The sequence below is a fragment of the Lemur catta genome, chromosome 6, assembly GCF_020740605.2.
Source record: "Lemur catta isolate mLemCat1 chromosome 6, mLemCat1.pri, whole genome shotgun sequence".
Lineage (NCBI taxonomy): Eukaryota > Metazoa > Chordata > Mammalia > Primates > Lemuridae > Lemur > Lemur catta.
This window is the reverse complement of record NC_059133.1, coordinates 9,243,492-9,257,167: the sequence shown is the minus strand read 5'-3', so window position 1 is coordinate 9,257,167 and position 13,676 is coordinate 9,243,492. Positions and strand designations below refer to the sequence as shown.

The window sequence follows — 13,676 nt, the reverse complement described above, 5'->3', positions numbered from 1 at the left end:
ACCAGGGCCCCCTCCAGAGGCATCACAGTCAGCAACTTCCTGTGGATGCCCAGGGACGCTCTGTGACACACGAGCAGAGGCGCTTATTACTCCCCTGCGCCCTTTACACAGATGGCAGCTGCTCCTTCACTCAGCAATCTGCCCTGGCGACTGTTCTGTCTCAGCGCATGGAGTCCCCATCTTATTTTTCATGGCTGCGCGGCATCCCGGAGTTTGGACAGGTCAGAATGTGTTCGTGCCTCCCTGCTAATGGACATTTGGGTTACCTCTGATCTTTTGCTATTTATGACAAATAAGGCGGCAATGAGTAATCTTGCAAATAAGTCATTTTGCACACGTGTTAACACATCTGTAGGATAAATCCCTAGAAGTGCAGCTGCTGGTGAAAGCGTATAAACATCTGTAATTCTGGAAAACGTTGCCGGAGAGGCAGAATACATTTAAATTGTTCATCCAAGAATTTATTGGGAAAATATTGACAACGTGCAGTTTTCAGGTGCCCAGGTGAAGAAACGGTAGAGAAAAGCTCAGTTTTTGGCAAACGGAGCTCTGGGTCAGAAGAGGTGCTGGACCACGATCAGACCCACCTCACTTAGAGCTCTGGTCCACAAACATGCATTTCCTCAACCGTAAGCAAAAGGCTAGACCCACTCCGCCCCTCCCTTGCCCCTTCCCAGAACTCTGATGCCCTGGTCCAGGGCAGGTGGAAGGGTGGATGGTGACCAAGTGGCCACTACCCCCGGCCATAAGTGGCCTCCCTGGGTGAAGGTGCCAGCGCACAGAGGAGGAGTGGGCCTGGCGGACGGAGGCCTGGGGGAATGGGGTGGGGGTGGAGAGCCCGAGAAGGCTGAGCGAGCACTTCCAGTCTAGCCACCCCAAATGAGCGACAGGCACCTCTTGCCACTTCCCCTGTGCAAGCGGCAGGGGACGCCTCACCATGCAGGATACACTAATGCTCCACGACACTCACTCTTAAACAGCTCTGCTCCTGGGTCCATCACAGGCCTCTTACATAACCCCTGTGCCCAACAGCCATCACTACCTAAGCATCAAGCCAGCGACGTGGAGATGGAGGCGGGTCTCGGGAAGGAACAGAGTGTCAAGTGAGGACAGTGGAGCCTATGTGGTAAGTAGGGCAGGGCTTCCTCCCACCTCCACAAATCTGGCCCCACTACTGAAAACTGTGAATAGAAGAGAAAGTCTTCTGCCCCCAGCCACATGGGGGATACCTCCTGGCAAACCAAAGGCAGCGCTCAAGAGCAAGAGCCCCGTCGGCCCATCTCCCAGCCCAGGCTCTGCTCCCACTGACTGAGACAGCCAGGAACTCTGGCGAATCAAATAGGACTTAAATGCTCTGAGATTATTGCTATTAAAATCATACAAAATTAATATGCTAATCAATGCACAATGCATCAACGTTTCTTCATGAAGCAAATAGCACTGTTTTGGTAAACCTAGATTTTCACACATCCGATTTGCGTAAAGCCCATTGACAAACTCATGTATAGATGCACTTCCTCCTCCTACAGGTGAGACTGGGACCCCCAGCGCCCCAGGAAGGCTCACGAGACCTGAGCTCCAGTTACCTGCCTGTGTCTCATGCCTGTATGTGCTTGAGGTGGCCTCACTTCCCACCGGCCAACCCCCACTGTCCACAGAGCCCCAGCCTGCTGCGCCCCCTCCAGGCAGCACTGGCTCCTCAGCCCACCCCAAGGCAGAGCAGATTGCTGCCTCCTGGGAGCAGTTTCAAACTGAACCTTTATCAATGCGCTTTCCAAGTCTAAACAGCAGTGCAACTCGCCAGGCTTCCCCCGTGGGCTGCAAGCTCTCTGAGGGCTGAGCTGTGCTGGTGGCCACCCAGAGCAGGAAGGGCACAGGACACAAAACCAGAAAACCCAGGTGTTTCTTTCCCCAGGGTCTTAGGCAATTCACCTCCCTGAGCCTCAGCCTCTCCATCTATAAAACAGGCTCAATAATTACATGGGTCCAGGGCAGCTGAGAAGCTTAAATGAAACAACATACATAACATGTAACAATATATGTGAAAAGTAATTACAAAGTAATTTCCAGTGAGGAAAATAATATTAACATAATATACTAATATTAATTAACATCCTCACACACACGGCTTCACCAATACCTATCACTGTGCCTTGCAGGCACCCGAACTGATTGCTGATGGGACCCCAAATTCGCTGCCCACTCTGCATGAAAGAAAAACCACAGGTGCGAGAGGTGGTGACCAGGAGGCTCTGCCAGTAGCTACAACCCATGGGGTTAGTTATTTTTCTCTCGAGCTTTTCAGTAAATGATGACCCAAAGGGCTTTGGGGAACAGCCCCGCCCAGGGGCATGGAGGTTCTCAGCCACTGCTAGCAGGACAGGGCCCCCCTGGGTACAGGGTGTCCACAGGGGTTGGAGCAGGGGAAAAATAAAGGTACCAAACTCCACACGTGTCTGTTGGGGTGGAGAGGCTGCCTGATCTGAAAATCCCTTTCAGAGTGACAGACGCAGTGACTTCCAGGGGTCTCACTGCACCTCCTTTGTGGGGGTGGGGGGCTGGCGGGCAGCCATCCTGGGACTACGTGTGACCCACAGGTTAAAGGTCCACAGATCACGGCTTCCCTGCAAGGAGACTGGAGTCTGCAGGAAGATCACCAAACATTTCAGGTTGGGAGAGAAGCAACATACATGTGCACATGCCCACACTGTGCACACACCTCTCCTTCCGTCTCCAGAGTCACATGACCTGCTCTAGCCCCAAACCATGCCCCTCCCCATGGGGGCTCAAGGCTTTCTAATTTAGGACCTCACCTGAGCCTATGAGGTGGGTAGAGGGGGTCTGAATGACCCCATTAGAAGAAATGAAGCTCAGAGAGGGCAAGTGACTCACCCGAGGTCATCACGCAGGTTTCTGACCCAGTCCAGTTGCCAGGTTCAGCACCCACGCCGTGGTACCATCCAGCTCAAACATCACAGACCTCATCTTTTCCACAGAGGACTTGAAACAAAGCACCAGGGCTCCATTTTAGAACTCCTCCGATCCTTTTCTATCCACAGCTAACTTTTAATTTCATGGGTAAATGCTTACAATCTGGTGAAAAGTAAACAATGAGATAACACATGTTTATGTCTAGAAAGAACATCCGCTGAAACCTCAACAGTGATTATTTCCTAATTATGAAATTTGGGGTAATTTTTACTCTCATCCCCTATCTTTTCTGTGTTCCAAGTTTACTATAACATAATCAACAAGTAATACTTATGTATCAGAGAAGCCTATTCTTTTTCAAAGGTGTAACACTGAGATCAATATTGCAAACTTTTCACTAAAAAAATATTCACTTAGTTGTGTGCAACTTTTTAAAACATAGAGCTGGAAGTGACGCACCTTAGGCACAAAGGTTTTCTGGGTGGGATCTTCCCCCTCTGGTTTCCACCCAAAGGAGAAGGAAAAGGAGGTGTCTGCCGGGCTTCCTGCCTCCCATCACGGGCCTACACTTCCCACGCCCTCCAGACAGACTCATGGCTGTTTAATGGGCACTGCTGGCTCCTGGTGACACAAGCTCAGGCCTAGTAAACAACCCTGTTCTGATCAGCCTTAGTGTCCGGCGCTTTTCAGGAATAATTCCAGCTTTCTCCTGAGTGGCAATGCCATGAACCCATCCAGCTAGTCATTTGCTTTGTCAAAAACTACTTCAACACCTACTCCGCGCAAGGCATCCTGCCAGACACTGAGCCATCATTAATCTAAGACTGGAAAAATTACCAACCAGAAGCCCCGTGCCATCCTTCTATGTTCTGCCGAAGCACAGGGGCCCGGCCATGCTAAACCAGGAGCAGACATGTGAACAAATGCTGTCTGGGTGTCCAGACTAATTCCAGCTTCTCGACTACCTCTGCATTTAGATTCACCCATCCAGGCCTTAGGAAAAGTGGAGTCTGGGAATGCCGCCCGTTACTGCTGGAGGGCTCGGCTGCGCCGTGATAAGGTACATCCACTGGGCGAGGTGGAGGCGATGGGGAGGGAAGGATGAGAAAATCTCAAACTTGGGTAGCCATCCAATTCCTCCCTCCATGGCCTCCTCCCACTTTACTTCTCCCCCATTCTGTGCTCTCTGAGGCCAAGAAGACAGCATTCCATGAACATTTATTTGGGGCCCACTAGGTGCTGAGTCCTAGTGCCAAACAATGTCTAAGACACGAACTCAGACCTTTGCTCAGCACATGCTGTTCCCACCGCCTGAAACCCACTTCCTCCACCTGCGCACACGGTGACAGCTTAACGCACTACCTCGTTAGAGACGGGCCTGCCCAGGTGAGAATGACCTCATGTTCCCCCAGAGCCCCCGTGACAATTATAATTGCTGGTATGTTTGACATCTCTCTCCCCAGCTGCACTCAGCTCGTGCAGGCAGCTCCCCACGAACTGCCTAGCACACAGGCCTGCGATAGCTCTTTCTCGAATAAATTAAACGGCCTGTAAGGTAATAACACAAGCATGTCCTATGTGCCAGGTACCGTGCTGAGCTCCATGCAGACATTAGGTCACAACAGCCACATAATGGCTACACTATTATTATTCCCATTTCACAGATAAAGGAAAGTGCATTTCCCCCTATTTTTAAAGAACTTGCCCAAGGACACAGGCCTAAAATGAGCAAAGATTCCCTCCCCAGGTCACCAGGACTGAGAAGCCCACTCCCCGCCCCCTTCTCCCACGCTCCTGGTGACCATCTTTAACCCCTTCCTGAAATCTCAGCCTTCTATCCCAAGGTACCCAATTCAGAAGTCTCCCCTAACTGCTCCCCTCACATCCTACACCCCATCATCTCCCACACCCCATCTACCATGTCCCCCTTGGCTGTGCTTCAGCAGTACTCTGCAAAGACCCCAAGTGGAGCACATCCAATCCCACAGCCTTCAGCCATGCAGGGAGGGATGAAGTCTTACTCGTCACACTCTGGTGTGACTAGCCCTTAGTTGCATCAAATGCTGGCCTGCCCAACGCCCAGCAAAGTAGGTATATAGAGCAGGTAACTCCCCAACGAGCTCACAAATGAGACCCAGTAGTCAAACCCAGCTTCCCTGGCTCCAATTCCTGCTCTGTCCCCCGCTCCCCTCTGCCTGTTATCTACAGAGCTGATGACTCAGGGGCACGGATCATAGGCAGCCACCACAGTGCTCAAATGCATTCTATGTGGCATGAGAAGCCGATGAGGACGCACAAGACCTGGGAGAACCAGAAAGAACGTTAATCCTTAAAAAAAGTTCCAGCTCAGTGGAGCCAATTCCCAGCTGGCGAAAGAGGCCAGTTATAGAGCAGACGACATTACAACAGTGGGCTCCAGAGCCTGGCCTGGGTCACCCAGGGTTTTCAAGACCAGAAGATGCTAGACGAAGACAAAGGCAGTAGAAACTAAAAAGAGTGTGAGGGACCAAGGGAAAGCACACGAGGGGGCTGCATCTTCTAGGAGTTACTTGCAGGAAGAAGGAAGGAGGGTGAAGGATAATCCTGCCCTGTGATGCGTGGCTGAGCACTTCCTTTCTGAAACTTTGAAGGACTCCCTGTTGACCACACTGGGATCAAGTTCAAACTCCTTAGCGGGCCTTCAAAGGTCTTCGTGATCCAGGCCCAACACAGCCACATCTGAGAGGTGAGGCATTCCAGGCCACCACATCTGCCCGGGGTTCCCTCTACCTAGAAAGCCCTCCTCTTCCTCCAGGGGTTGACACCCCTCACCCTTCAGGGCCGGGAAGACTTCTGGCATGCCCTAGGGTTAGTGGGGGAAGAGCATGGGCTCTGAAGTCAGACTGCCTGGTTCAAAGCTCGGCTCCACTGGCCAGCTATGTGACCTCAGCACTGTTTTAGCCTTGGCTTCCTCCTCTGCAAAATGCATAGGGTGACAGCCCCTACCCCCTTGGGTGGTGAGAGAAAGAAACACAGTAATTCATGAAAGCGCTTTGAACTGTGCCTGGCACACAGTAAGTGCTCAATAAACAGGCTGTTGTTCCTATTGTCCTCTGGGCCCCTTTAGGGCCCTCTGTCTCTACCACAACTAGGGCACTGTCTTGCATATATTTGTTACACGTTGGGCTTCCTCAGCCAACCACAACCTTTTAGAGGGCATGACCCTGGCCTCTCCTCCCTGAGGCCCGGCATATGGAGGGCAGCAGTTAGTCTTCAGTAAGTGCTACTGCATGCAAGCACCTTGGCAGACCCCACGCAGAGCTCTCCCAGGGCCCAGCTGCTGGCCTCCCAGAACTCACACACCAAATCCCCCTTCTAAAGGCCCTGAGCATTTGCTGTGACTCGTTTTCAAAACAATAAAGGGCTGTACCCTGCCTTGCCAAGGCTGTTTCCACTCCAGGGAATTTACAGAGAGAAATGAGCACAGCAGGGACTGGAAATAGCACTGAGCCCCTCTCCGGGAGAGGGCTGGGCAGGCCAGCCAGATATCAGGAGCAAAACCTCAAAGACAGAGTGGGAGAAAACAGCCTCCAGACAGAAGCCCAAGCTCACAGAACTCGGTAACACGTGAACTAGGACAAGTGGATCACTCACACCCATGCTGCCTTGAGGCTCTTCTTCCCACCCAGTTGGAGAGAGTTAGAAGGGGCTCCTTGTATAACTCGCCACCACCACGGGAGCAACTTACAAGGCATCCAGAGCCCTGAGGACCACACAAAGGCACCTCAGATTGCCCATGGCTTTGGGGAGAATTCACACACAGTGCCTTCTCCACCCACACTGGCTATCCGGGCCTCAAATCTGGATTGGGGTCGCTATCAATGTCCATCTCCCCAGCAGACTGGGAGCCCCTAGAAGGCAGACACATGGTCCCATTTATCTTCAGACCTCTGTGTCCCTAGCATGGTGCCTGGCACACAGTAGATGCTCAATAAGTTAGAAGGCAAGAAGATCTGGCAAGAAGAGAGAGGTCCTGGTTCAAGAATGAGTACACCCAGGCCTGCCACGAATGGTAGACAAGCAAGTCATGAACTTCCTCTGGGCCTCAAGTTTTTCTCATCCGCAAAGAGGGATAACAGTTCCTTACACAGCCACTGTGAGAATTACCTGGGAAAATATTAATATATGTGGAAAGCCTCACATAAAGCCTCACACAAACATCAGTTATCCTTCAAACTTCAACTCAACTGTCTTCTTTCACTGGAGTCTTTTCTGCTGGCCACATTCCCTCTCCCCAGCATGGAACCCACCTCTGTACTCCTTCTGTTCCTTTGTTTTATGTTTTTCACATCATTATGATCACTTGTGTCCAAGGCTGATTCTCCCATGGCCTGAGAGCTCCTCGATGCCTGGGTTATCAAGTGTTCATGTCCAAGTGGGCACAAAGTCCTGGCTGTTGAGACTCTCGCACCCCACAGCCCCAGGTCCCAGGTCCCAAAATTTAGATGTGCCAGAGCCTAGGGGGCCCACCAAGCATGCTAAAAAGGGAGGTGGGAAGGGACACTGCAAACATAACCTGTCAAGGAAGTCACACCTCTGAGACCTGCGCTGCCTCTGCAGGTGCAGGTGAGCTTGTTTGCCTACCTGACTCTGCAGTGCACAGGCCTCCAGGGCACAGATTGCTGCTTCTTTCCTTACAATAGCACCAGGCAGTCAGATAAATAATACATGGCCTTCACCTCACACACAGGTATCAAGCATGCAAAACACCTGCTCTGCCCCAAGATGCCCTGGAGGAGAGGGAGGGGTGAAATGTCTAGCCTTATGCAACACCCCCCCATGAAGAGATACAGACAGGAAACCCATGTCCAACCCCCAGCCTCATTGCCTTGCCATGGCCTGGAGCCACCGAGCTCCTAGATTCAAGTAGAGCCAAGCAAGGTACCCAGCGGTGTGCCCAGAGAGGAAATGTAAAACCCACAGAAAGGATACACACACTAAGGACCAGTCTCTATGGGCCCTCTGGAGGCAGACATCCTTCGAACCCCAGGTTCCAGTAGGTCCCCCTCCAAACACGTTCACCTGTGCGCAAGGCGTGGACACCCTCCATTCACGATGCAGCCCCGACAGCCCCCCCCCAACCACCCTCCAGGTCACCGCCACCCGCACGGGGCACCGATGCCTCCCCCACGTACTCGGCCGTGCCAGGCGCCAGCACAACCCCCGGCGCACACAGCCCCACTTGCAAAGGGCCTGTCCATCCACCGCCCCTCTCCCCTGCCACCCCCACGGGCAGATCCGATTACACTCCAGGCGCGGCCCCCGCCACGTTGGCGTGGAAGGGAGCGGGCACACCCACGGGCCGCCCCGCGACCCCGCAGGGCAGGAAGGGGCACAGGGCGGGAGTCGGGCGACGGACGCCTCCTCCCTGCTCGGCCAGGCCAGCCGTCTCCGTACCCTCCGCGCCCGGGACCGGCGGCCGAGGCGACCGCGGGGCGTCCCCCGCAGCGGCCTCTCCAAACCGAGCAGCCCCCCCGCGCCCAGGCGCCCGCAGCCGCCCCCCTCGGGGCTCCCGCGCGAGGCCGGCCAGCGGGATACCTCAAGAGCCCATGGCGGCGGCGGCGGCGTGTGCGGGCGACGCGCGGTGGCCAGACTCTGCGGGCGGGGCGGGCGGGCGGCGCCGCAGCCCCGGTGTCTCGGCCGCCGCCGGCGCGTCCCGGACCCAGCGGAGTGCCGCCGCGACGCGCCTGCGCACTGGGCGTGCCGCCGGGGAGGGCGGGGCCGCGAGCCCGCGGCTGAGATCACCGGCTGGGCCTTAAAGGGGCCGCGCCCCAACCCCAGCCGGCCGGGCCCACCGGTGCTCTGCTGCTCGCAAAACCGGCCAAGACCGGCCCCAACGCCACCCACCACAAAGCTTCCTGGGGTGCAGGGACTGAGCCTGGGCTCCCATCTCTGTCCCTAACCCTAGCTGGCTGTGTGGTTCTTCACTTCTCTTAACCCTAATTTCCTCCATTTGAGCCTGTTTTAAAGATGAGGGAAGATACAATGGCTGTTTGTCAAGCGGAGGACGCGTGTGGAATTGTGGAACGAGCGTCTACCGGGTGTTGTGTGCAGTTATTCGAGATGAAATTGCAAAGCACAGAAAGGGGCTTTTCCTTCCCACGCCTCTGAGCAGCGCCCACCGCACTCCAGGCGGCCTCACTAGCACAAGTCTTCGGTACGGATACGGTGCAAGCCGCCCAGCCCAGTTCTGTTCGCCTGGTCCACACCTCTCCCGGGGTCACTGAGAAACAAAATGCAATCAAGTTCTGGAGGGTGACGTGCTCAAGATCCCAGAATGTACTTATGTCTCCAGCTCAGACTTCTCCCCTGAACTGTCTACTCAAGGCCCCTCTGCCTTGGAGGCCCAACAGGCATCTCAAAGCCAGCGCGTCCACAACTGAGTTCCTCTTCCACACACAGAGGAACCTGCTGGCCTCCGCTCTCCCTCCACCAGCTCTTGGCAACTCCATCCTTCCACGCCAGAACTTGGAGTCATCCTTGAATCCCCCTCCTGTCCCCTACCCACTCAGGCGGGCAGGAAATCCTGTTGGCTTTGCGTGCAAAATAGATACAGACTCTGACCTCTCCCATGCCACCTCCACGGCCACCACCCTGGGCCCGTCTCTGCCCAGGGTTACTGCAATGTTCTCCCTTTCTCCAGTCTTGCCCTCTGATCCAGTCAGTCAATATAGGAGTCAGAGAGATTCTTTTAAAACCTAAGTCAAAACATGGTACTTCTTTGCTCAAAACCCTCCATTGGCTCCCATTTCACTCTAAGAAAAAGCCAAAGTCCTTACAAAGCCTTGATCTGAAATTCAGCGCCCAGGCAAACCTGACCTCATCTCCTACTTACTCTTCAGTCCTTCCACACTGACCCCTTGCTGTTCCTAGAACAAGCAAAGTACGCAGCCTCAAGTCACTTGCACTGGCTGTTCCCTCTGCTGAGATCACCGTTCCCCCAGATACCTGAATGGTTCCTCCCTTACCTTCTTCAAGAGTTTGCTCAAATGTCCCCCACTCAGTGAGGCCTGCTCTGACCACCCTAAAATTGCCAACCCCCCACATGCACTCTCTGTTTCCCATTTATTGTGCTCTATTTTCCCCCATATCGCTTAATTTTTATCACATATAGTTTGCCTATTTTACTGCTTGTCTTCTCCCAGTAAACTGTAAGTTCTATGAGGACAAAGATTGTCATCCTTTCGTTTCCTCATGTGATCCCAGTACACAGTACAGGGGCTGGCACAGAAAATATGCCCCAAAAAGTATTTGTAACATGAACAAAGACCTGGTAATAGCAAAGTCCTGTAGAAAAATTCCTTCTCAGCCCCAGCTAGGATGTTCTCAGGGCTGTCCCAACAAAAACTAGCTTTATCAGTTCCATTGTAATCATTTGCTGATGACTTCCCAGCTCTCTCCCTTCACACTGACCCCTTGAGGGCAAAGTCTTTGTCCCAGTTGTCACCATACCTGCAATACTTAATACAGAAAGCTTACAGACCAGCCCAGTCTGACATCACTGCCACCTCTGGGTGTTCAGGCCAAACTGTACCCGAATTCAGGTTAATGGTCCCTGCTCCTCAAGGGCGCGTTTGGGTTTCAACTTACAGAGGCCCCAGGCTGGTGAGGACAGAGGCAGGTGGTGGGTATTTTTAGGCTTGAGTTGCCAGAAAGGGGCTCAAAGACAGAAAGTCACCTGGCCTGAGTGACATGGCAGATCAGCAGGTGGTACTGGGGGCCCTAGTTAGTGCTTCCTGTGGGAGGAAAAAGCCCCCCCAAGGCCTTTGCTCAGGCTTTCCAAGATGAAGATAAACACCTACCTCCTTGTCCTCGGTTCCCTCCCCCCATGCACCTGCCCATCCCTTCCTTCTAATCAGCCTCAAAGATCCTGCTCACTCCTGTCCCCTCTCCTCTCCATGCCAGTGGCCACTGCCCTGGCTTAGGCCACCTTAACCTCTGGACAGCTTTAAGTTTCCCAGCCTGCAGCCTCACCTTTACACCTGCCCACTGGCTAATGAAGAAAAAATGCTTTTCTCCACCACTTTCTACCCAGCAAACAGCTACTCCTTCTTCAAAGATCAAATCAAATATCACCTTTCATTTCCTTCTTTTCTTTCTTTCTTTCTTTTTTATACAGGGTCTCAGGGTCTCACTCTGCCACCCGGGCTAGAGTGTGGTGGCTCCGTCCATCATAGCTCATTTGCAGCCTGCAGTTGGCTCAAGTGATCCTCCTGCCTCAGCCTCCCATGTAGCTAGGACCACAGGCTAATTTTCCTTTCTTTCTTTCTTTTTTTTTTTTTCTGTAGAGACAAGGTCTCACTATGTTGGCCAGGCTAGTCTCGAACTCCTGGCCTCAAGTGATCCTCCCACCTTGGCCTCCCAAAATGCTGGGATTACAGGTATGAGCCACCACACTCAGCCTATTCCCAATTTTTTGTTAGGGAGAAGCTAATTAAAACAGAATGGAGGCTGATGATATGATCTTATATCTAGAAAACCCCAAAGACTCCACCAAGAGACTCCTGGAATTAATAAATAAATTCAGCAAAGTCTCAGGTTACAACGTAACCTGAGGTAAACAAATCAGTAGCATTCCCATACACTAATAACAGTCAATCTGAGAGTCAAATCAAAGACTCAATACCATTCGCCATAGCTACAAAGAAAATAAAATACCTAAGAGTATACTTAATCAAAGAGGTGAAAGATCTCTACAAAGACAACTATGAAACTCTGAGAAAAGAAATCACAGATGACACAAATAAATGGAAAAACATATCATGCTCGTGGATTGGTAGAGTCAATGTTGTTCAAATGTCCCTGCTACCCAAGCTGATTTGCAGATTCCACACAATCCCCATCAAAATACCAACATCATATTTCACAGACCTAGAAAAAATAATTCTACACTTCATTTGGAACCAGAAAAGAACCTGAATGGCCAAAGCAATTTTAAGCAAAAAGAGCAAATCAGGAGGCATCCCATGACCAGACTTTAAACTATACTTCAAGGCTATAGTAACCAAAACAGCATGGTACTGGCACAAAAGTAGAGACATAGACCAATGGAACAGAACATAGGACCCAGATGTAAAACCATCCACATACAGCCAAGCGATCTTTAACAAAGTAGACAACAATAGACACTGGGGAAAAGAAGCCCTATTCAATAAATGATGCTGGGAAAATTGGATACCCACCTGCAGAAGAATGAAACAGGATCCATATCTCTCACCACTCACAAAAATTAATTAAAGATGGATAAAAGACTAAAATGTAAGGCATGAAACCATAAGAATTCTAGAAGAAAATGTTGGAAAAATTCTTCTAGATATTGGCTTCGGTGAAGAATTTATGAATAAGACCCCATTGGTAATCACAGCAACAACAAAAATAAATTGACTTGATTAAATTAAATAGCTTCTGCACAGCTAAGGAAATAATGAACAGAGCAAATAGACAACCTACGGAATGATAGGCATTCAATAAAGGGATAACAACCAGAATCTAAAAAGAACTCAAGGAAATGAGCAAGAAAAAAACAAACAACCCCATTAAAAAGTGGACAAAAGACATGAACAGAAGATTTCAAAAGAATATAGACAAATGGCCAATAAACATATGAAAAAAATGTTCAACATCACTAATTATCAGGGAAATGCAAATTAAAACCACAATGAGATATCACCTTACCCCAGTTAGGATGGCTTTTATTAAAAAGTCCAAAAACAATAGATGCTGGCATGGATACAGAGAGAAAGGAATGCTTATAAACTGTTGGTGGAACTGCAAATTAGTACAACCTCTATGGAAAACAGTATGGAGATTCCTCAAAGAACTAAAAGTAGACCTACCATTTGATCCAGCAATCCCACTACTGGGTATTTACCCAGAGGAAAAGAAGTCATTTTATCAAAAAGACAGCTGCATTCGAATGTTTATTACAGCACAATTCACAATTGCAAAGATGTGGAATCAACTCAAGTGCCCATTAATTCATGAGTGGATTAAGAAAATGTGATATATGTATACTACAAAATACTACACCATGAAGAAGGATGAATTGATGCCTTTTGCAACAATTTGGATGGAACTGGAGACGATTATCCTAAGCAAAGTATCTAAAGAATGGAAAAACAAACACTACGTGTACTCACTATTAAATTGGAACTAACTGATGAGCACACATGTGCACAGAGGGAAGTAAAACTCAGTGGAAATCAAGCGGGAGGGCTGGGGATGGGTGAAAACCTACCTAATGGGTACAATAAACACTATCTGGGTGATGGGCACACTTATAACCCTGACTTAAGCATAAAAAAATTGATACATGTAACCAAAATCATTTGAACCATAATATTTTGAAAAATAAATAAAACAGAATGGGGGAGGATTGAGGGAAGGTGGGTTTAAGCAGGGGTGCAGCTGATGAGTGGCCCAGGGCGCAGAGCACTCCTGGCCCATTTACCTGCAGCCTCTGTGTCTCCCACTTATCCCCAAGGATGGACAGATCCAGCTAGATGCTCTGGGGGCTGTATGATTTGACAGGTGGAGCACGGACCTGGCCCCATTACTTTCTAATGAGATGATCGTAGGCATGCAACTTTGCCTCTTTGAGCCTCAGTTTCCCCATCATTAAGTAAGTGGAGTGTAAGAATGGCCCACATGGCAGGGCTGTCGTGCCGAATGTCCTGCCGAAATGTCGGCAGGGTACTTTGCACATG

The 13,676-nt window shown here is 50.9% G+C and overlaps 1 protein-coding gene across 2 annotated transcripts in view; it reads right to left on the bottom strand.

Moving 5' to 3' along the window:
* TMEM184B (transmembrane protein 184B) overlaps positions 1-8,660 on the bottom strand; it is a 42,200-nt gene extending 33,540 nt beyond the window's left edge. For both annotated transcript variants that reach the window (XM_045552879.1, XM_045552880.1), the window contains exon 1: positions 8,509-8,660. The gene's annotated coding sequence lies outside the window, so the exon portion shown is untranslated. The remainder of the gene's footprint in view (positions 1-8,508) is intronic.
* Between the last annotated feature and the right edge of the window lie 5,016 nt (positions 8,661-13,676).